General features: G+C 42.8%; 1 protein-coding gene across 2 annotated transcripts in view; it reads left to right on the top strand.

Annotated features, from left to right (window-relative positions):
- KCMF1 (potassium channel modulatory factor 1) overlaps positions 1 to 23,767 on the top strand; it is a 61,928-nt gene that overhangs the window by 9,152 nt on the left and 29,009 nt on the right. The gene's annotated exons all lie outside the window — the stretch shown is intronic.

Here is a 23,767-nt window from a genome sequence, read left to right as displayed (position 1 = left end):
CTTTGGTGGGCAGGCCCCCCCCCAGCCCCTTCCCCACCATATGCCCCAAGGTGTGTGTGTCAGACAAAATGCCTTCGTGTGCCATGCTCTGGCACCCGTGCCAGGGGTTGCTTACACCTGGACTAGAGCAATGGTTCTTAATTTTTTAGATTCAGGGTACCACTAGGAAAATGCCAACTCTTAGTTTTAATTGCCCCCCCCCCACCAAAAAAAAAAAAAAGCAGCAATTTTTCAGTTACAGAGAACTCAGAAAGACCAGAACAGGTCAGAATGTTTTCAACACTGAATTTCTATTTGAAATCTCTGGGTTTATCTTTTTTGCACACCTAATATTGTGCTAATATTGCTGGCAGTCCATTACAGTGCTATATTGTCTGGCAGTCCATAGTACCCTTGAAAACACCCCAGGGTAACTCAAGGTACTGTGGCACCCTGGTTGAGAATCACTGGACTAGAGAAAATGGTGTTGGCACTGAAAATTGTTTTGTCCAGTCTATGCAACCACTGAAATAGTTTTAACATACTGGTTATGGGGAATTCTTGCTGAAAACCACTTAAGTAGCAGTGATTTCCTTGTGTAGACAAGGTTCCATGCTAGCCTTCTGATGGTAACACATCGGACTTTCTTTACTGAATCTCTGACTCGTTGTCTTCAACCTTGTGTGTTCTAGAGAATTAAACTGATGAGCTAGGAACTATTTAAATACAAACTGTTCATTACCCATGCTGTTCAAGCTGACTGATGTCCTGAACCATTACAGCTTTATCCCATATCCGTATCACTCTGAACAGTTTCTGTTGTAATGTTCTCTGGGTTCCTAACCCATATATTTTCCAGAAGTGTATTTTAGGAGACTTCAAAGTCCACAGGCGCACAGTGAGGAGTGAAAAGGCTCTTTGCACTATTGTATCAGTGACTTTTGTCTACACTGGCAAAGAAGTTGTTTTGGTGGAAACAGTATTTGTATTTGCTGGCTATGCTTATGATACTTAAAAAAAGAAGAAAAGCTCTTTCTGGGTCCAGTATCTTTCCATCATAATTGAAGCAAAGACTACAGGAAGCCCTAGCACAGACAAGGCTTCAGCAGTCAGATCTGAGTTGGGGTTTTTTGGTGGTGGGGAAGGGGTTCCTACTGTGTTAGTAAAACCTGCTGCAAATTAGAGCCTGCCTCTGCTGGATCTTTCATTATTTTGCCTCCACCTCAATGGAACTAGTATTAGAATCTCTCAGAAATTTTTTGGTAAACATTCCCAGTGTAGATAAGGCTGCTGAAACTCAGCCTAATCCAAACAGTATTTGGCATCTGTGTTTTACTGGGGTACTTTTTTGTGCAGAATGTGTAGTGCTTTACCAGTGTGCTGAAATATCAAGTCATCCTTAAAATGTAAAACATGTATGGTTTATAGTAGACCAAGGGTTGGAAACCAGGTCAGGCTTCAGGCCAGATTGACGCCGTTCGTTTCAGAGGCAGACTAGTGCATGTAAGGTGTGTGCTAGGACTCCGCAGCTGCACAGGGAAAGCACCCACCACCACTGCATTTCCCTGTGGCATGGGAAGAATGTCCATGACTGGCACTTGTTCCAGTAGCAGCAGGGGAGAGCGACTACTGCTGAAGCCTCCCACCACTGAAGGGAAAATTAATGGTGGCAGTTGGGTCCTAGCATTAGCCCATTGTGCATACTCCTGCCTCTGACCCAAAATGGGTTAATCCAGCTGTTGAAGTGCCACATCCATGAGCTGGATTAGATAGCTCCACAGGTGAGATCCAGCCTGTGGGCTATAGATTGCTGACCCCTGGTTTAGATAAATCTTTTTAAGGGGCATCTTGACACCAGGAGTTCACCAGAATAGCTCCACAGATGGAAGCATTGGTGGACTGAGTACTGTAGACTGGGCATAGGTGTCTTACCTTTAATAATGTGTTAGATTCCTTTTCTACTAGTATAGGCAGGGACAGTGAATGATGGTGTGGTGGTTTCCACATGTCATGCAGTTCCTTTTTCTAATCTACCATAGCAAAATTAGGATAGGCATGGGAATAAATATGCAGAGAAATTTGGGAAAAAGTTTTAAAGAATTGTTAGAGAATTCAAGACAAAACTTGAAGGATGATGTTGGAGGTTTACAGAAGTAAATATCCAGAGGTCCATGAAACATCCTCAGTTATGACTTAACATTTTTATAAATGTATGAGACTATATGTAACATGCTCCAAATGATCCTGACTGCCCGTTTTACTACTATTGTTTGAAATGTCCCTTTAAGATGGAACTACCAATGATGGGTGTAAATTGTTACCTAAAACCTTATGCACCAAGTTGGCTTATGTATAATCTATCACATCTGCTGTGGATCATAACTATCTTTTTTTAAGCTTGTTGTTGTACTTGTAGGTACTTAATTAGATCCGTGACACATTTATCAGGTTCAGCTGTAGGCTAGATGGTCCCTGGCTTCAGGTCACTGTCCAGGATTTTGTTTATTTTTCAGCACTCTGCTTCTAATTCTTCAGTATCCTTAACTTTTGAAAAACCTAAGGGTGAAAACCTATCTTCATTACTTGATGGAAGGTTGTACAGCATGCTTTTCCATGTCTCTTGGTAAAAGGGTGGCAAATTTACCAAACAATTATGGCACTTACTGTCATATATGCTATCTTTCTACATCCTAGAGGCCTTGTGAGATATGGACAGAAAAAGGCTGCTTGGAGTCTTGTTATAGGAGAGTACAGTTTGGCAGTGGATGCCCTTGGAGCAGTTTATGAATGCCTGACTCTCATTCAGGCCAGAGGTGATAGGCATGGCTGTAAGAGTGCCACTCATGTGTTCTTCCAGATAGTCATCATCAGGAATTTTTTCAGAAGTAGAAGGATCTGTCTTTTGAGAGGCATGGTCTGCCAACCAGGAGACTGCTGACACCAAAGAGAAACTGACATTCATCAGAATAGGTGCTTGGTCCTTGATTATTTGAAGCTGGCTACAATACGAGAAAAAGGCTATCTGTCCAGCTTTTAGGTATAGAATGCAGTTACTGAATACATCAGGGGTTCTCTTTTTACTGTAGACCTAACACTACCTTGCTCCCAATATCTGTCTGAGAAATACGGACAATTCAAGCAGTGCATTTGGATATCTGGTTCAGGATTTAATCTGTATCAATAGCTCTGATCTGATGAGATTTTTTTTTTTAGAGCCTCGTACCAAAATCTTACCAGTATCACTCCTCTCTTACTACTGCATCCTTTCCTTTTAGAAATTATATTTCTCAGACTTGAGATATCTGGCAAACCACTAATTAAGATCAATGAATGTTGCATAATATTTGAAACAGTTTTGTTCAATTGCATGCTAAACGTCTTTTGGTATCCACTTTTCTCTTCTATCCCATCCCATGGGTCTTTCTCACAATATAATGCTCTCAAAGAGTCAACTTTTTCCCCTCAACAAAGCAGCTAAGTAGGATTACAAGTACTCCTAACTTAACGTTGTCCCAGTTAACCTTGTTTTGTTATTATATTGCTGATTTAGTAGAGAACATACTTGTTCAAAGTTGCGCAATGTTTGGTTATAATGTTTGGCCACTGCCTGCTAGTAGGTAAGTACTGTGATTCACTTAACATCGTTTCACTTAGCCACATTTTTCAAGAACATAACTATGACATTAAGCAAAGGAGTAGCTGTACTTCACAGTGCTTTAAAACCTTACTAGTTTCTAGGATACCACTTGACTTTTCCTTCATAGCACTGAACATTTGAGGATTTTGGCTCTTTAAAAGAGGGATAGACCTTCTCAGCCACCTCATTTTTTTTTCCCATTTAACTTGCAAGCCCCAAAAGATTTACTAGAGTTGTGAGGAAGATGTCAAAACATGGATACACTGAGACAATTCTTTTGAAGAGCCAAATAGATACTTGCTGTCAAATCAGAAATTAGAAGTATGGAAAGGTAAAAATGATGTGTGAGAGCAGTGCTATTTGGGAACCTTTTGTTACTCTAAAACATGCTTTATTGTACAACATCAGAGCTGCTGCTTCAGAGCCTGTTTTACCTTCTACCCTGTTTTTTTTCCACACAATATAATGCAGGATTATAACCATTCAGGTAATCTCTTGGCACTGCCAGGAAGCTGGTATGAGCTACTTACTGCTGCCTTGCTCCGCAAGGAAACATTAGCAGTACAAAATTATAGAAAATTAGGGTTAGAAGGGACCTCAGGAGGTCATCTAATCCAACGCCCTCCTCAAAGCAGGACCATTCCCAACTAGATCATTCCAGCCAGGGTTTTGTTGAGTCAGGCCATAAAAACCTCCCAGGATGGAGATTCCACCATCTCTCTGGTGCTCCAGTGCTTCACCACCCTCCTAGTGAGAGAATTTTTCCTAATATCCAACCTAAACTACCCTTGTTACAACTTGAGACCATTGTTCCTTGTTCTGTCATCTGTAACCACCGAGCGCATCTATATGTGACACTACGTACCCATAGCAATGTGCTACAGCGACGTACTGTCAGCAGGGAAAAACTATGGCACCAGAACTATGTCATGGTAGCAACGCGCACCCTCATAGTGCATTGCTATGGCGATATAGTGTCTAAAGTAACCGTGTGCTGCTGGCACAGTGCAGTATGGGCTGTTACTGTGCTGTCATTTAGGAAGTACTGAGTGACAGCACAGTGACAACAGCGCTGTAGGGGCACACGTAGACATGCCCACTGAGAAGAGTCTACCTCTATCCTCTTTGGAACCCCCCTTGGGGTTAAAGGCTGCTATCAGATCTCCCCCTCGGTCTACTTTTTTCCAGATTAAATAAACCCAGTTCCTCCAGCCTCTCTTCATAAGTCATGTGCCTCAGCCCCTGAACCATTTTTGTTGCTTTCCGCTGGACTCTGTCCAACTTGTCTACATACTTTCTATAGTGAGGGGCCCAAAACTGGACACAAGACTCCAGATGTGGTCTCACCAATAATCACTTCCCTCAATCTGTTGTCAACACTCCTACTAATGCAGCCCAGTATGCTGTTAGCCTTCTTGGCAACAAGGGCACACTGACTCATATCCATCCATATGCTGACTAATATCCATCGTATTCACTGTAACCTCCAAGTTATTTTCTGCAGAGCTGTGGCCCAACCGGTCAGCCCCCAGCCTGTACTGGTGTATAGGATTGTTCCATCTTAAACGCAGGACTTTGCACTTGTTCTTGATGAACCTCATAAGATTTCTTTTAGCCCAATCCTCCAGTTTGTGTAGGTCACTCTGAATCCTAGCCCTCTCCCCCAGCATATCTGCCACAGTCCCTCAGCTTGGTGTCATCCTCAAACTTGTTGAGCGTGCAAACCATCCCATCTTCCAGGTTAGTTAACAAAGTTATTGAACAAAACTGGCCCCAGGACTGACTCCTGGGGCACTCTGTTCCTAGACATCGAGCCATTGATTACTACCCGTTGAGATCGACAATCCAGCCAGCTTTCTATCCACCTTACAGTCCATTCATCCAACCCATACTTCCTCAAGTTGCTTGCAAGTATGTTGTGGAAGACCCATAGCAAAAGCCTTGCTAAAGTCAAGGTATGTTATGTCCACTGCTTTCCCCACATCCGCAGAGCCAGTTATCTCATCGTAGAAGGCAATCAGGTTGGTCAGGCATGACTTGTCCTTGGTGAATCCATACTGACTGTTCCTAATCACCTTCTCCTCCTCCAGGTGCTTAGAAATGGCTTCTTTGAGGACCTGCTCCATGATTTTTCTGGGGACTGAGGTGAGGTTGAGTGATCTGTAGTTCCCTGGATCCTCTTCCTTCTTCCCTTTCTTGAAGATGGTCACTGTATTTGCCATTTTCCAATTGTCAGGGACCTCCCCTGATTGCCACAAGTTTTCAAAGATAATAGCCAGCGGCTCTGCAGTCACATCAGCCATCTCCCTCAGCACACTCAGATACCATGCATCTGGCCCCACAGACTTGTACATGTCCAGCTTTTCTAAATAGTCCCTAACCTGTTCTTTCACCACTGAGGGCTGCTCCCCTTCTCCCCAAACTGTGTTGCCTGGTGCAGCAGTATAATAACGTGAGTGGCTGATCTGGCACATGCACAGAGGAGAGAAATTACCATTACCTGCAGACATCAGTTCCTTGGAATGCCTGCTGGTACACAAAAGCTTGACAGCAGACTAAAGTCTGTGGTGAATGGCAGACTTGTGTAATGTTACACTGCGATGTGTATTCTGTGGCAGCTAACAAGAACATGAAAGATCCATTGTTGTAAGCAGCATGACTGTATGGAGGGATGGGCACTTATTTGGGGGCCACATAGGGAGTTTTCATGGGTTGTCATGGGCTGAGTCTGCACCCCCTCGCCCCCCACCCCCACTGCAATGACTCACCAAAACTCCTTATGTGGGATGGGGCCAGGGGTGGGTAGGGAGTGGTGTTCAGGAGCCAGACAGGCAGATGAAGCTGGGATGGCAGGGCCATCGGGTTTTTCTACATACCTCGAGGTGCCAGGCATGGCTCTTGAATGCTGAGATGGTGGGGCAGATGAGGTGGACATGGAAGTGGAGCAGTAGTACTTCCGTTCCACTTCTGGGCATGCCACAGAGTGGTTTAACAAAGATAAGTGCCATGTGTTGCAGCTAGGGAGGAAGAATCATCAACACTCCTAAAGCCTGGGAGGTACCACTCTAAGTAGCACAACTGTGGAAAGGGATCTCAGAGTCGTAGTCGACTCCAAAATGAACATGAGGCACCAATGTGATGAGGTAATAAGTAAAGTAACAGCACTCTTTCTTCCATAAGTAGGTGCATCACAAAGAGGTCTAGGAAGGTGATACTTCCCCTCTATGTGGCATTGGTCAGGCCACAGCTGGAGTACTATGTCCAGTTTTGGGTGCCACATTTCAGGAGGGATGTAGATAACCTGGAAAGGGTTTGGAGGAGGGCCACCCATCTGGTTAAAGACCTACAGAAAAAACCCCACGAGGACCGATTGAAGGACCTGAATCTCTTCAGCCTCCACAAGAGAAGGATGAGAGGTGGTCTTGTGGTTGTCTACAAACTCATCGGGGGGGACGACAGCAGGAAATAGGGGATATGATGTTTACCACGGCACCCATCAGGGTAACTAGAAACATTGACCACAAACTGAAGGAGAGCAAATTTAGAGTGGACATCAGGAAAAAATTCTTGACAGTAAGGGTTGCCAAAATATGGAATATGCTTCCAAGGGAGGTGGTGCTGTCCCTTTCCTTGGGGGTATTTAAGAGGAGATTGGACAAACACCTGGCTGGGGTCATCTGACCCCAGCACTCAGGCCAGAGGGTTGGACTCTGATCTAATAGGTCCCTTCCCACCCTAAAATCTATGAACTCCCCCACCGCCTGGCTCAGCGCCTGGTGCCTCCTGTGTCTGGGGGAGCATCAGGGTCCCACCGCAGCTGATCACTGAGCCAGCAGGCCCCGGGGGGAGGGGAGGGCGTGTGCGCTTGGTGATTGACCTGAAAGTGGACCGGAAGTAGTTCTAGTCCACTTGCAAGTCTGCCGCCCAGCATGCGGGGGACCCCCTCCTGTGCTCCTGTGGGACACTCCATCCACCCCAGCATCGCAGCGTTCACAAGCCATACCTGGTGCCTTGAGGTATGTAGAAAAAACATGAAATTGTCTATGGCCAAATTGCTGATTCTCTGAATCATAATCAGATCTTCAGTTTCAGATTTGGCTGAATTGGAGCAGTGATCTGAATTGGCAAATCAAATCACTGTCCCCTGAATCAGGCCAAATCCGAATCGAATACTGCCCGCTTTGCCCATCCCTACTTTTTAATGAGTTATTGTCAAGTGATTCAATGGATCCCTGCAGTCACGTGCTGTAGTTGAGGCATCCCTGGACTAACACGGCTTTCTGCATTGCTGAGGAGTCTGCAAAAGGTGTAATAAAACAGTAGGAATCTATACAGGTGCACATTCCCAAAGGAAGCCAGAAGGAATTGAGATTCAACACAAGATCTTGAGGCTGCTTAGAAATGGAAAATTCTAATTACCAGAAATCCAGTTTGACATTTCCACGTGTTTGTGAGGAAACTCTTCTCCTCAAAAGTCCTTTGCAGTGTAGTGAACTCAGTCTGCACTCTCAGCTGGAGACAGTCTGTTGGAATTAGACTACAGAGCTGCAGCAGTCCAGTGGAGGGAGCCTGAGGAAGTCCGAGTTAGTTATGTTACAGTATAAGTATGTTTTGCAGCCTGGGCTGCAATAGGCAGCTGCTCACTTGTCCTGTCCGCAGTCCCGCAACAGACTTGCAAACTATGTTTTATCCAGAATGCACCTTCACTAACTCTGTGTTACCTTTTCCATCACGCTGTCTCCTCAGTCTTCTGCAGTCTGGCTCCCATAGCTTCTCTAGCCTTCCAGCATGCTTTGTAGTCTTTTAGCAGCCTCTGTTTTTGCAGCCTCTCTAGCCCTGTATTGCAAGCTTAGACACTTTCCTTGGCCAGACTGCAACTGACTTTTGGTTCATTCCCTCTTTGTAACTGTTACAGTAGTCCTTTGTGGGGAGGGGAAAGAGGTCAAGCAGGTGTGCCCATAGCTTAAAGAGCTACCTCTCAGGGTTGTTCCACATCATAATAAAGATGAAATAAGACCTACTGTGTGTGTGTACATACCAGATGTATAATATTTTATTTATATAAAATAAACAATCAGGAAACGTAAAATAATGCTCTACAATGCCCCCTTTTCCCACAGGATATTTCTGGCTACCCTTTACCTTTTCCTCTTACACTTCTGCACCTTCAGTACCATGAGTGTTTTTACATCCTTCTCACCACTATCTAGGTTCTTGCATATAAACTTCTGTTTACCCCCTGTGTTCAATATATACATTGACATACTACACCTGTAACCAGCGAGTCACAAATCGTTCTTTTGAAACAGCTACCGTAATATCTTCCCCCTTACCTTCCTTATATTTATCAGAGATGTATGCCTTTCCTGCACTGTGTTGATACAGTCCTGAGATCACAATATTTTTATATCTTAATCTCTCTACAAGCAGTCTGAATCTTTCACCACTCTTTGTTCAGTTGTAAGCCGGAGTCCAGTCTTCTTCTAACTGTGTGCATCTATACATGCGCTTTACTACGCAGTAGACTAATTAGCTCTGCAGTAAAGTGTCTCCATGTAGGTGTGCGGTGGTATTAGGGTGTGGTAAACTAACAAACTCTGCCATAAAATAGTACTGCTGTATCTTATGGCAAAGTATTTAACTGCACTGAAATACATGTGTAGACACTGACTAAATTGTGCCCAGTTAGCCTAGCCAGTTGCGGCCTGCTCCATCTCAGCTCGCATTGCTGCTGTCTTGGGCACACGTGTAGACGCTGCGCCCAGGAGCAGCTTACTCTGGCCTGAACTGCTCCAGAGTTTATTGCTTTGCATGTGTAGATGCATCCACTCTATCATTTCTAAAGACCACTATAACTATTTTACTTTGCCATCCAGTACGAGTCTGAGGTCTGAAATGCTATATGCATCTCTCCATCCTGTTTGTTGGCTGAGTAGCAGACCAGAATAGTTCATTTTTTTTAGGTTATTGTGGGGAGCTGTGGTGGGAGTAGAGTGGCTGTAATTGTACTCCATTTTGCACATGATGGGCAATAGAAAAACTTAAAAATTTGAAAAATGTGATTCTGCATCCCAGTAGTTGGCAAGGTAGTTAAATCTGAATGTCTAGATTTACATTTTTCTTTTGAAAATGTCACGTTTTAACTTTTCGCTTCCTACCTTTCAAATTTTTTTTGAATACTTTTCTTTCCCCTCATTTGTTTTGATGATTCTTGTCTGGCAATAAATTGTATGTACACAATTCAGTCATTTTTCATATGGCTAAAACATGATATCCGGCTTTTTTCCCCTTGCAGCTCACTCTAGCTTCAGGAGGGATGTGGACAGCATTGTGAAGGTCCAAAGGAGGGCCACCCTCATGATCCAGGAACGGCAGGGTAGACCCTACGAAGAGAGGCTACAGGACCTTAACCTGTTCAGCCTTCAGAAGAGAAGGCTGAGGGGGGACCTGGTGGCAGTCTATAATATAAACTCACTAGGGGGGACCAGCAGGGTTTGGGAGAGACCTTGTTCCCTCGAGCATCCCCCCGGGGTAACAAGGAATAACGGCCACAAGTTGTTATAGAGTAGGTTTAGACTAGACATCCAAAGGCACTACTTCACAGTCAGGGTGGCTCAGATCTGGAAGCAACTTCCAAGGGAAGTGGTGATGGCTCCTACCCTGGGGTTCTTTAAGAGGAGGCTTGACATCTACCTGGCTGGGGTCATTTGAGCCTGGTATTCTCTCCTGCCCAGGGCAGGGGGTCGGGCTAGTAGATCTGTAAGGTCCCTTCCGACCCTACTTCTATAAATCTAGTGGGTCAAAACTAGGACTGAGTTATTCTTAGATCCTGATGTTAGCTTTGCCACTGCCTTTCTTTGTGATCATAAGCAAGCCACTTAATCTTTCTATGGCTCAGTTTCCTTGGTTGTAAAGTAGAGACAGTAATCCTTGTCTGTTTTTACTGAAGTGCTTTGAGTTATGTATGGATGAAAAATATCCCACATACCAAAATAATAGTACAACATAAAAGTTTATCAATAGTTCCAGTCGCAACAAAGAAATTATTAGTAGCTTGCCATGGGGTGTTGTAAATCTCCTTCATTGCAACAGTGCTAGTGTTTAAAGGGGGATTTTCATCTAAAACTTTACCCAAAAAAGGGAGGGCAAGGAGGCATGAAATTTACCAAAAAAATTCACAGAATTCAGAGAATAGTGGTGGGGGGTAGGGAAGCTATTATTCCTATTTGAGAGGGGAAAACTTTTAAAAATCTTAATGTGTCTATTTTTTCAAATTTAATAGAATAGCTTGTTTTTTTAATGAACTAATCAGTTGATCATTAACGCACTGAATCGTGTGTTTAAATATTCCTCTAAAGCTGGAAAATTCAACCTATCTCTACCTGTGACTCCAAAGTTGGACACTGTTGCTTTCTGTGACTTGCAATGAATGCTACAAATATTTTCAGCTGCTTGTTTGTAATATGTGACTGAATATATGTCTAGAATTGCAGTGGATGAGAAACAAAAAGTTTGTTGGTTTTGTGGGCAGGATTGTGTGGGTGTTGTCTGCCTGGCTTGTCCAGTTGTTTTTATTATATTTAAGCAGTATCTTCATTAAAGTTTTGTGGGCAGCAAAAGATTGAGAGTCTAGGCAGGAAGAGAAATGATACGTTTTTTTTGCCCTGGTTTTACTTTTGAATGTTAATGACTTATACAAAGGACAGTGTCTTTTTAAAGAGAATATTTTGCCCATGAACTCAGCAGTTAGCGTAGACTTATTTTGGAGATGCTGCCCCAAAATTGAAAAGTGATCCTCTAAACTACTGTTTCTTAACCTGTGGGTTGCAACCCAAAAGTGGGTCTCAAAAATATATGAAAGGGTCATGAATAAACTTAAAAAATGGATCCACAAACTTTAAAAATTGATTCTCCTTTAAAGGAGAAAATCACAGGAAAATGTAGCTTTTCCCTTGCAGGCAGGCAGAGTTCCAGCCTGCAAGGGGCTGCTTGGGGCCTCCCATGCCCCACACTGTAGGGACCTGAGAGTCAAGACTGGTCATTGAAGTTTACAAATGGGTTCTTGTACAAAAAAGGTTGAGAACCACTGCTCAAAACAGCAGATATCAGTCATATCCAAGCTGTTAAGGTAGAAGAAACTTTCTGTGGATGAGCTACGTGCTTTTCCTGTTCTTTAGGAATAAAAAAAAATGATTAATTTCCCTACAGTTTTGACATCTGATAATTTGGATTTTGAGGAGATGTAACAATGTAGCTAACAAATTTATGTTTTGGCTGTTTTGTGTAAAATGACCCAGGATTGTCTGACAATGATAAATTTGAGTTTTCTTTTTTTTCTTCCAGTTGCCTTGCTTCACCAACACATTTTTTCCGTGTACTTTCATTAGATTAGAAAATTGATATCATACTGCTTTTGCTGTAGTTCTGGCTTTACTTGCAAGGGATGTGTTTTATCATATACATATTTTTAAAATAATCTTTAGCAAAATTCCCATGCTAATCGAGCCAGACAAGCTAATTATAATGGAAAAATAATAACCCAGAATAAAGTTTCATACGTTGTAAAACATAGATGATTGATGGTTTGTGGAGCAGTTAGTGGTATATGGAGAGCTATTTTATCATTGCTGTTAGGTCTTTTCCTTGTTTCCAGCTACATGTCCAGGCCCTTCACAGTGAAGAATAGAAGGTAGGATGAGGAAAAGGGAGGAGGGCTAATTTAGCTGCTTCTGTTTAGCTTCTGTTTTATATATGGGTAGGAAATACTTGCCCTCTGGTAATAAAGTCATGGGGAGACCAACGGTGTTATGGCCACCAGCAAGAGAGGATGTTCAGAAAGTAAGGGAACAAGGTGCACATGTATGTCTGCCCACACTGAGGAGCAGGTGGCTGGGGAAACTGGGAGAAAATCGAACCAAGCAGCAGGGTAATGTGCTTCATGTGTGAGGGAAATACAGGGAAAGAAAGAGTTACAGTCTTAGTGAAATGACTGACAAAAAGTAGCCACAAACTCCCTAAGAAAGGAGGACAGTGCTTGTCTGACAGAAAATAATACACAATTTCCTAAACTTAACTTAAATTTATGTCTTGTCCATATCTCAAAGCCATGTAGGGTTCTGATTCTGCACCATCAAATGGAGACTATTAGGTCTGTGTGAAATGGCTGTGTTTTGATTTGGTTTCAGATTTGGCCGTTTCGGAGGACAGTGATTTGTTTTGGTGTTTCGGATCACTGTCCTTTTTCGTTTTGGCTGAATCTGTTTCAGAGATTTGGCTCCATCAAATCTCCTCCACATCTGTTTCGAACAGGCTGCAAACTTTGCACAGTCTTACTGCCCAGCTGGGTAGGACCAGGGGCTTGGGGCCCCAGCGGGCAACAGGATGAGGTGGTGGGTGGCTTGTCCGGGGGAGGGAGAGGGCCGTTGCCTTCCTTGCAGGCAAGGAGACCCCCACACGGACCTCTGCCCCACAACCTGGCCTGATAGGGATCAGGGAAGCAGTGCAGAGCTGTGAGCAAGCCTGCTGGTCGCTGTTGCGCAACTTGGCTCCGCAGGGAGCAGAGATCTGTGCTGGGGGTCGTCTCAGTGCCGCTGCCCACCCTGCACTGCCCCAGCGATGTGGGGCTTCTCAGGGCGGGCAGCAGTGGCAAAGAGGTCCTGGTACAGATCTCTGCTCCCTGCAGAGTCAGATTGTGTGGCAGGGACCAGCACTGCCGTGCTACACAACCTGGCTCCACAGGGAGCAGAGATCCATGTTGGGGTCTCCTCGCCACCGCTGCTTGCCCTGTGCTGCCCTGGATCTTTGTTTCCTGTGGAGCCAGGTTGTGTGGCAGGGACCAGCACTGCTCTGCCACGCAATCTGGCTCTGCAGGGAGCAGAGATCCACAACGGGGTCTCCTTGCCGCCGCTGCCTGTCCTGTGCAGCCCCAGGTCACTGGGGCAGTGCGGGGTGGGCAGCGTGGGGCAGGCAGTGGTGGTGTAGAGACCCCTGGCACAGATCTCTGCTCCCTGTGGAGCAGTTGCACGACAGGGCAGCAGCATACAGCCGTTTCCCTGCAAGCCCGGCTCCGAAACTCCGAAATTTGCCATTACATTTCTGAAATGTTTTGGATGCTCCATTTCATTTTGGAGATGTTTCGGAGCCTTCCATTTTGATTCTGATTTGGTGTTTCAGGTGCCGAAATGGCCCGAAACACCTCCGAAATGAAATGGCTGCTGAAATTTTACACAGACCTAGAAGCTGTCATTGACTGGGTTTAGAGTCCTGCCCTACAGTCTATTGTATTATTTTTCTACCTTTTATTTACAGCTCCTCCCAAGTCAGCATTTCTGCTAATAGAATTCACGTGCTATTTATCCCACTCCAGATTAACAAAGATGTTTAACAAGACCGTACCTAATGCCAACCAGTTCTTGTGTTGCCACATTAAAATTCTTTTCACAGCCTGATACAATAAGTTTACATTTATAAACACTCTGCTTACAGAACTTCACTGAGCTTTCCATTTGCAATCCTGTTCAAAGGCCAAGTTCATTTGAATGAATTGCCAGAACATTTTTGAGACGGTGTCAGATTCTTCACTAAAAAGCTAAATATGTTTGATCAAGTGTGTTCATTGTCCACTAAGTCTGTTATTTTGTTTGAAGACGTTATTAGTAGGGTGCACCGACAGAGATTTTTGGGGCCGTTACTGATAGCTGATTTTTTTTAAGGAGGCATATTGGCCAATACCAGTCTGATTTCCAATACCAGCCCAGCTGTTTGGAGAGCTGTGTGAAGCTGGTAAGTCTATTGTGGTGGAAGCTGAGGGGAGAGGGAAGGGGCTTGGAGCAGATCAAGGCCCCTGTGGTGAGGGAGGGGTGGAAGGCTTCCCCACAGACGAATCGTAGGGAGCAGTACACGGAAACAAAGAGCACGGGAAACAAATGCAATACACCTAGAAATGAAGGCTGGCTTTGTGCAAGCGGCCAGGATAGTTCACAAAGAAATGCGGCTTTCCCCAAATATTCTTTACAAGGTTTCCTAACTTTCCCCCTCCCCCCCCCCCCCCCCCCCCCCCCCCATGCCCCCCGGACGAGCTGTGGCTCCATCCTGTGTCCACCCCACCCCGGCTGGGCAGTGCTTGCCCCAATCCTACTCCTCCATCATCATGGTGGGGTTGATCTGCACCCCCATTCATGACCCTTCCATTCCCCTTCTGTCACACCAGAGTTACCAGCTGCACGCAGCTTTTCAAGCTGCTAGGCTGTGCTCCTCACTGCCTATGTGTTGTGCTGCAGCTGCATGCATTCATGGGTATTTACCAGCCAAATTATCAGCTGCAAGAGGCCAATTTCCCATGCGATCAATTTTCTTTATATGGGTGCCGATCTGATATGGGAGTGATGTATCAGTGCACCTCTAGTTATTAGGCTTGTCTGGCAAAATCTCTGCTTATAAATCAGTGCTGCTTATTGCTCCTGCTTTGTTTTCTCTTAGATATTTAGATAAGTTAAATGTCACACTTGCATCTTTGAGGGTGTTGATATTTTTCCTTGGAGGTTCAGTGGTAGGAGTATGGGCCTGGTGAAGTCTATAATGGTGTTAGTAGAAGTATTTAATAGTTGTTGCCCAGTTTTATCTTTGAAACGGTCAGTGTTTTGTATTCTCTGTACTGTGGTCAGCCCCATTATTAAGTACAGTAAAAGCCCTGTAATCTGGCACAAGTGGGGAATGGGGGGGTGCTGAATATCTAAATATTCTGGTTACCTGAGGCTGGTGGTTTTCGGCTGGACGCAGAGGGGAGGTTGGCGGCGGCCGGACAGTGAGCAGAGGCCACCATGTGCAAGCTTTCCCTCCCATCTCCCTGCGTCCGGCCAACTGGAAATTCCAGTTAATAGAGTATTTTGGGTAGTGGAAAGCTGGATAACACCATATTTCTTAAAGCAGGGTTTCCAAAACCTTGTAGGTTTACTCCCCACCAAAGGAAAGCCAGGCACTCTTGCCCCCTGCACTTCAGTTGCTACTGCTTATTCTCTCACCTTACAGTGAGAGAAACAATGGTGGCTGCTGAACCAGGCTGGATAGTTGCCAACTGCTGCTATGGTTTGCTTGTGTCCCTTTCAGAGGTGTATCTCACAGTTTGGGAAACACTGCCTTTCATCCAAAACTTTATTTTCGGCCATCAGTCCTTGTGGTCAGTATGTATTTCTTTGATAACATAACTAGGAACAACACCGCCTTTCATTTTTTTTTTTCTTGTAATGTGTAAAATGCATAGACAGGGTATCATTTATGTTTGCTTTTATAAGAGCTTTGGGAGTAAAGTAAATGAGTTTTCCCTGATGTGTATTATATGGTTATATATTTTTGCCCCTGTCTTTTTCCCCCTCCCAATACAAAATTGGATTAAAAATACTCCTAAATAGAACAGGAGGGAGTCTTGTTTGAAAAATGTATTTAAAATGCCATACTGCCTTTTGCAGCTATTTTTCCATCCTATTCAGATGAGTAGCTTGAATGATATTGCCCAGGATCGTTTTAGGTTTGCATAAATTCTCAGCTTCTCTATAGCTGCTCACTGAACTATCTGTTTTTGGCAGGAGGGTGTGGTTTTTTGTCTGTTTCCTCTTCAAAATGGATAAAGGCTTTTTTTTCTCTCTACTAGAGCTGAATCCAGAGGTATTAGATTTCACTTGTCAGGAAATGTAGTTGTGTAGGATCATAGGCCACAGAATTACCCTTGAACAGATGCTGCATAAGAAGCATTTTATCTTTGTATTTATCTATCCACTTGATTTATGTGCTGCCCTTTCCAATAAGGCTTGGGATGGCTTACAGTAAGAGAAATGGAATATTTTTATTTTAGAATCCGAAAGTTCCCAATTTGATAGAGTTTAATAAAAACGATGTTTTCAGAAGTTCCTGCCATCTTGCATTTTACAGGTGTTTTGGGAGGCCTACTAGAGAAATCTGCTGGATGATCAGAGTTGTGCAGGACCAAGAGTTGCATATTAAGAGCTGAAAGCTTCTGATGATTTGGCTATAAATTAATAGCAAGGAAGCAATTGCTCTTTTTCCTGGTATGCCATAAGGAATTATAAATTAAATACAAAATTCGACTTGGGTAGTGTGTGCAGTCACCTGAATTCAGTTGGAGGTAAACAGATAAAATGTTAACTACTAAACTTTCTTCTCTAGAAGTTTCATGTCACGTCTCAGTAGTTTGGTTCTTGTGTCAATGAGCTGTACAATGTCGGCAATTTAGCACCTTTGTGTCTTGATAGGTGCTTACTGAACTGAAATAAACTCTGTGATATTTTTATATCTTTTTAAAATGCCATTTGTGTCAAACATTACAACAGTAATTGTATGCTCTCTCTCTCCTAGTAATCTATAGTACGTCATCCAGCCTGGAGTTCCTGCTTGGTAATAGCAATAAAACATCATCCTCAATTGACAGACTGTTCATAATTGAGAAGCTAGTGACATTGTGTCATTTTTGCCTCAGGAGCTATTTTAAAAAATCAAAATAATGCATAGCAGTACCTCAGTGATTTTCATTAATGCTTGTGGAAGAGTTTGGATTATTCTCTAGCATGTTACAGAGGTGGCATTTAGTGCTCATGAAGTTATGCCCGTAGCTAGTCAATCTGGGAAGTCCTGTAATGTGCAAAACTTGTGCGTAGGTTGTCTAAAGAAAGCAAGACTGTTTTGAGATTCTGATATTAAAGGTACCAAAGAAATATGAAGAATTATATGCTTTTAATATTGCTTTGTTATTACCAAACTCTCTTGGTTGCTGTTGTGGACAAAAAGGCTATTTGAGTTTTCCTGCAACTTTAACAGAGCTTCAGAAATTAAAAAAAAGAAAAACATAAACCTTCAGAGAGATTGTGTAATTGTAGGGGTGCGCCAATTAAGATTTTTTGGGCCGATACCGACGGCCAATTATTAATGAGCCATATCAGCCAATACTGATCTGATTGCCGATATGTAGCCCAGCAGCTTGGAGAGCTGGTAAGTCTGCTGAGGGGAGGGGAGAAACATGTCGAGGTGGGGCAGATTGAGGCCCCCATGATGACTGGGAGGAGTGGGGCTGGGACTGGAGCAGCAGCAGTTGCTGCCTAGTCGGGGCAGGATTAAGCCACAAGCAGTTCATCTGGGGGGGGCTCCCGCTGCTGCATCCCCCCCCGGGGAGGTCTGGAGGGTACATGCCCCCCTGTATCTGTGCATGGGGTGAGGTCAGGCTATGGCTGGGGGTAGTGCCGGGCTCTTTGTGGTGGGGGGGCTGGGCCGTGGCTGAGCTTGAGAGGGGTGCTATGGGATGGGCTACAGCCACCCCAGAATTCTCTAGCCCTCCCATAGCCCCCTCTCCCAGCACTGCCACCTGCCCCAAACACAGCCCCCAGGCAGGAAAAGCCTGGAGCTGCCCCTGGCATCAGCCCGCAGTGGTAGCCTGCTTTCACCCCACACACACATCTGGGGAGCACATGCCTGGCTCCCCCGGGGCAGGGGGTGCAGTGGCAGGACCTCCCTCCTTCCCCCGCACTACCTGGATGAGCTGCTCACAGCTCAGTCCTGCACCCTCCCCCACCCTGGCTGGGCAGTGCCTGCCCATGTCCCAGCCCCACTTTCTCCCTTGCCATGGGTATATTGATTTGTCTCCCCTCCACTCCCCATGCCCCTTCCACCCAACAGACTTACCAAGAGACACTTCTCTCCAAGCTGCTGGGCTACACTCCTGGCCACATGCATGTTGCAGTTGTGCCCACGCATGTGGCATTTATCAGCAACATTATTGGCCACATTAGCCATTAAATGCCGATTGCCAATAATGTCAAATTTTTTTTTATCGGTGCTGATACGATATCGACCAGTGTATCTGTGCACCTCTAGTGTAATTGTATTTAATAGATAATATTTTCAGTATTCAACCATTTATAGTCCAGTCTGACCTGTAAGACAATATATTACTGGAAAAATATGTTGAGAGATGGAGAGAGAGATTCATATAATAGCATATTAAAATATATATTATATATATTACATATATGTTGTTTTCATTTTTGGCCAGTCCTAGTAGTTACATTGTCAGTCAACTTCTATTTAATTGTACACAAAAAATGTTAAAATGACTTTAACCTGAATATTAGGTATTGAGGTATTAAGTTAGTTTGTGCCATTTAAATTTGTTCCCTTTTATGTATTCTTTAGATTAGCCTTCAATTATGTGGTCACATACCATTTTCCTCCATAGGGCTCTCTCTCATTTAGTGCACAGAATGGACCATGCTCTTGAGGTGAGTCATGGTTGTTTAGTAAAGGAGTCTTTAGAGGGTCCCTGTATCTTTTGTTGGAGCAAGAACCAGACCAGAGGGATGGAAGGACAAACTGGGACAAAACAGACTGAGACTTGGTTTGGGGAGACAGGAGGAGGGAGCCTAGGACTGGAAGTAAAAGGAAGGATATGGAAGTGGAGGGGGTCGGCCCGGGGTGGGTGTATGAAGTTGGTTGAAGTTGTTCGACGAGCATCCTGTAGGGCAGCGGTTCCCAAACTGTAGGTTGCAACACCAAATCCGCAACATCAGTGGGTGGGGTCATGGGGGTGAGGGGTTGTGGGTTGGGAGTGAAGGGCCAGGCTGAGGAAATGAGGTCATGCTAAGGAAAAGTTTGGGAAGCACTGCCATCGGGCCTCTTTGGCAGAGGCAAGGATTCAGGCTAGCTCTGCAGATAGCCTTTAACTGGCTCTGTGGAATATGTAGAGCATCCTCAGTCAGTTTGTTGGGAATGATATATATGAATAGGCTGATCAGCACTGAAAGAAACTTGGGAAAACTCATTGTGCTTGAAAGCACTGAAGAGGTTAACAGCAAAGATCTAAGAAGTTTCTGCCAAGCAAGTGTAAATAGAACTTTTTTTCAAAGTCTTATGATTTGGCCAAGTTTGGTTGGTTTCTCACAGAAACAGCAAAAAGCAAATCTTTGACACAAAGCCAACCTCTAGTGAATTTCAGTTTCTTGCTCTAAAGTACGTATGAGGATACTAAAGCACTGAAAGGTTGCCACAGCCTTTTTTTCAGATTGCACGCTGACCTGTTTGTTCCTCATCTTCAGCCTCTGAAACAAACGCACCATTTGGTCTGAAATTAAAAAAAAAAACAAAAAAAAAACAAGACGAAACAAAACCCACAACCAGAAGGAGGCACGTGGTGAAGTAAATTTAAATTCAAATGGTCCAAGCTTGTCATAGTTATAAGCAATTAGAATCAGCATTTTATAATGGGAAGCATTAGGCAACCTTAGTAACATACAGTATTTCCAACCCTGCTTGTAATATTCTCTGGAATGTAATAATTAAAAACAGTCCATAGACTGCATTTTTCCTTTGATATCTTAGAAGCAGGGCAGCCTGGCTTTATTTTACCTTAATTTGCATCCTTTTGGTGATATTTTTTTTGGAGCAAGCCTAAGGAGGTAGGTGGCTCTCTCCCACTGAAATTTAGTGAGATTTATTTAATTAATTCCCTTAGGCTTTTGAAACTTTCAGTCTTAGCTCTTTGGCTGAGTTGGGCAAACTAGTCCAGTACAGCATGTGAAGAGCTGTGATAACTGGGCATTTCACTTCTGGAGAGGGGAATATCAAAAAACTTCATATTCTTTTTACATGCATGTAAAATTAGATGACAAGGGATCACTTAGACTGAGTCATCACAATCAAAGGAAGAGGTTAAACTTGTGCTTGACGTCTGGCTCAGAAGACTAGATTTTGGAGCATTAAAAAATTAAGGGGCTTTATTTTGTCTCCATGGCTTCTGTCTAGAAGCATTGTGTTATTTCTGTTCACAGTCTGATCTTTCCTTTTTCTTTATACCTGAGAGTTAAATTTGTTTTTTAGTGAATTCAGGAAACTGATGCTTGAACACGTTTTGGAAGTTCACTAGATTTCCTTTCCTTTAAAGTGAAATGTGCCATTCTTTCTTTGACAAGTCAAACAAAATACAGAGCCTTCCTGTGCTTTAACCTATTTAGAGTATTTAATAGAAAAAGCTAGTTCTGCTAGTGTGAGGAGACTTGCTTCCAAATTGGCTAAGATTTCCTTTAAACTATTTTGCCTTTTCAGTGTTACCCCAGATCACATGATAGGTCTGATGAGGTTTGCCTACATTAACTGAGTACGGAATGAGTGAGATTACTTTTGTCTGGAGAAGATAAGTTGTTGTTTTTTTTCACATAGTGTCAAGGGGCATATCGTTGTTTCACACACTAGCAGTTTCTGTGTATGCAGGTTGTCCACTATTCTCAAAAGTTTGGGTTATTCTACTAGATCTGTAGCACCCTCAGAAGCTTGTCTTTGTAAAAATATTTGAATCACAAATTTGTAAGTCAAGTACATGTTATCCAAACCATACTTCTGTCCAGCCCCCTCTTGAAATCAGATCAGATGCTCATTTCAGTCTTTCCAAATATATATTGCTTGGCTGTCCTCTGATGGGGATTCCTTAACGCTAGTTAATTCCTATCGGAAAGAATTCTAGAACAAAGGGAGTAAACTCACTTTCTAACTTACTTGGTTGTAAGGAGAAGCATCAACAGTAATAAATATGGACATAGTTTTTAAAATCTTTTCATGCTGTACATGCTTACTCTAAATTGTCTTTCTCTAAAATATTTTGTGTGTCTTCTTGTGTAGTCTTGAAGCATGATAAGGTGAAAAATAGCTTGAAGGCACTTCAAGAGGTCACCAAAGCACAAACATCTATATCTTAACCATTCTCAACAGTAACAGTAATCTAATTTCCTCCTCACAATTTCTAATGATGGAGATTCCGTGACTTCTCTAGGTAACCTAGTGCAATGCTTAACTACCCTCATAAGTCAGAAAGGTTTTTCCTAATACGCAGCTTACATTTTCCTTGTTGCAGTTTAAGTCCATCACTACTTTTCCTGCCCCATGTTGAAGGAGAGAACGATTTTGCAACCCTGGAACTCTGAAAGCGTGTTCTTTTTTTTATCCAAATCAATGATGCATCTATCTTCTTGATGCATGTCAAGGAAAAAAATCTTTAGGAATGCTGTTTAATCATTTAAAAGTAGGATGAACCATAGCTACCTTAAAGCTTTTAGCACAATGCTACCCTCTAGTGGAACAGCCTTGGGGAAAAAAATGACTTGGTCCTATTTCCACTGGGTGTTCAGCAGCAGTTGGGCATGGTAAACCAGAGGGTAAAGACAAGTACAAATAGATTAGAGGAAATTCTAATGCAAGAAACAACAACATGAAGTTGAGCTGAGGCTTCTAGAAAATTAGGTTAAAAGAGCTTAGCATTTAGAATAAGAAAATAGTTTTGATTAATTGCTTTTCTTTACATCAGCAGTACATTATTATAGCTAATAGAATAACTGGTTGGGGTATGCTCAAAGTGGGGCTATAAATCTAATGGGAATGTAATTATTTGATTGGACCTATTATGAGGGTATGTTTGGAGTTTTATCAGTAATTAAATAGGACATTAATTAGAATTAAAAATAGCTGAAAATATTATTTTAAATTAAAATTTGTAGTTTACACTTTTCCTTATTGGTATCACACAATTCTTCTTTTCAACAGTATTATGGGAACTCTATGGAAGAGACTAGAGGACAATTCTCAGTGAAATTTTATATTAACATTCCCCCCAATATAATGTTTCATAAATGACTTACATTTGCATCAGCTATTTACATAGCTCCAACAGGAGTAAATCAGAAATCATGACTAGAACCTGCAGATCCTTGACATGCCTGGTCCACCTGTTATTTCGTACTCTTCTTTAAGGGATTTTTCATATTCACATCTTCTCTAAATGTTTGATCAGTGTACACATGTTTTAATTCAGAATTGCATTTGGAGGATAGGTAATGTACCTTGCAGTTTGCAGCATTTGAAATATATGGATGAAACAGTTGGACTCTTGAGAGCAGACTGACAGACCTGCTGTTCTCACCTCTATCATGTTTTTTGTTAGGAACTTTGAGGTATGAAAGTCTTAAGGTACTGTTCATGTCAATGGCTGGTGAAAAATCTAGTAACATATTTCAGGGATTAAAAATGAAATTGAAAAATTAGTCATGGGGACACCTAGGATTTTGATCTCTAAAAGCTGGCAATTTTTTTAAAGATTCTTGGGATGAAGGGGGTGAGAGCTGTGGCAAGAGAAGTGTATGTATTGGGAGGGTGGAGTAGTTTGCTGTCATGTTCAAGCATTTTTGGGTAGCTGAGATTTTGGGCAAATGTGTGGTAAGTTTGACAGAAAAAGGGAATAATCGGAGATGAATTCTAGGGAGAAGATTTTTAAATGGAAGCATAAAAGGAAAAAAGAGTGGGACGAGTCCCTGGTGATGATCAGAGAGGTGTAGGTCTGGTGAATGAAGAAATCTCTCATTGGATGTTTAAGGAAAAGGAGAGGGTAGAATGAGACTATTGTAGTGATTTGGCCAAAAACTTTTTGGAAGGTGGGCTCAGTATTTACTAATGTGGTTTTATATAAAGCTGGCTAGCTTACCTTCTTTCATTCTTCACTGTGTTGAACTTGCTAGAGGACAGTTTATCTTTCTTACTGTACAAAATGTTTGGTTCTGATCAATCCTGCCAGGAGGTGATTAGTGTTTAGACTGTGTAAGTATATCTGACTTCATATATTTGAAGTTGAAGGTTGTGGTAGGAAGCAAGTAATCAAGTGGACGGGAGTAAAGAAAACAAATAACTGGCAAATCAGTTTGTATGCACTGTCAAAAGTTATGTAGTAATATCTACAGCATTCGTGCATATATCAACATGCAAAAAATAAGTTGTTTCACATTCTTCAAGAGCAAATATGCTAATAAATGAAATTTTCACTATTGAAATGAAAGATGAGAACATTGAGACATTGTTCATTATTACCAAAATGTAACTAGGGCAGTTTTTAGATGCTGTTCCAGGACATGACCAATTTAAAAAAATGATCGCAGCTCCTTAATCTGGATATTGTCTTCCAGGCAAACATTACTCTCTCAGGTCTGCTACTAAATGTAGAAAGTGAAGAAACAAAAACAGAAGTAAAGGGAGAAAGTAAAAGAATCAATATTTGTCCTAGTGTAGGATGATTGATTAGACATTAGAAATGTCTAGATAATGGCTATGTGCATCTAT

The sequence above is a fragment of the Alligator sinensis genome, unplaced genomic scaffold (assembly GCF_000455745.1).
Source record: "Alligator sinensis unplaced genomic scaffold, ASM45574v1 scaffold1851_1, whole genome shotgun sequence".
Lineage (NCBI taxonomy): Eukaryota > Metazoa > Chordata > Crocodylia > Alligatoridae > Alligator > Alligator sinensis.
The sequence above is the reverse complement of the archived record's forward strand: the minus strand, read 5'-3'. Positions and strand labels throughout refer to the sequence as shown.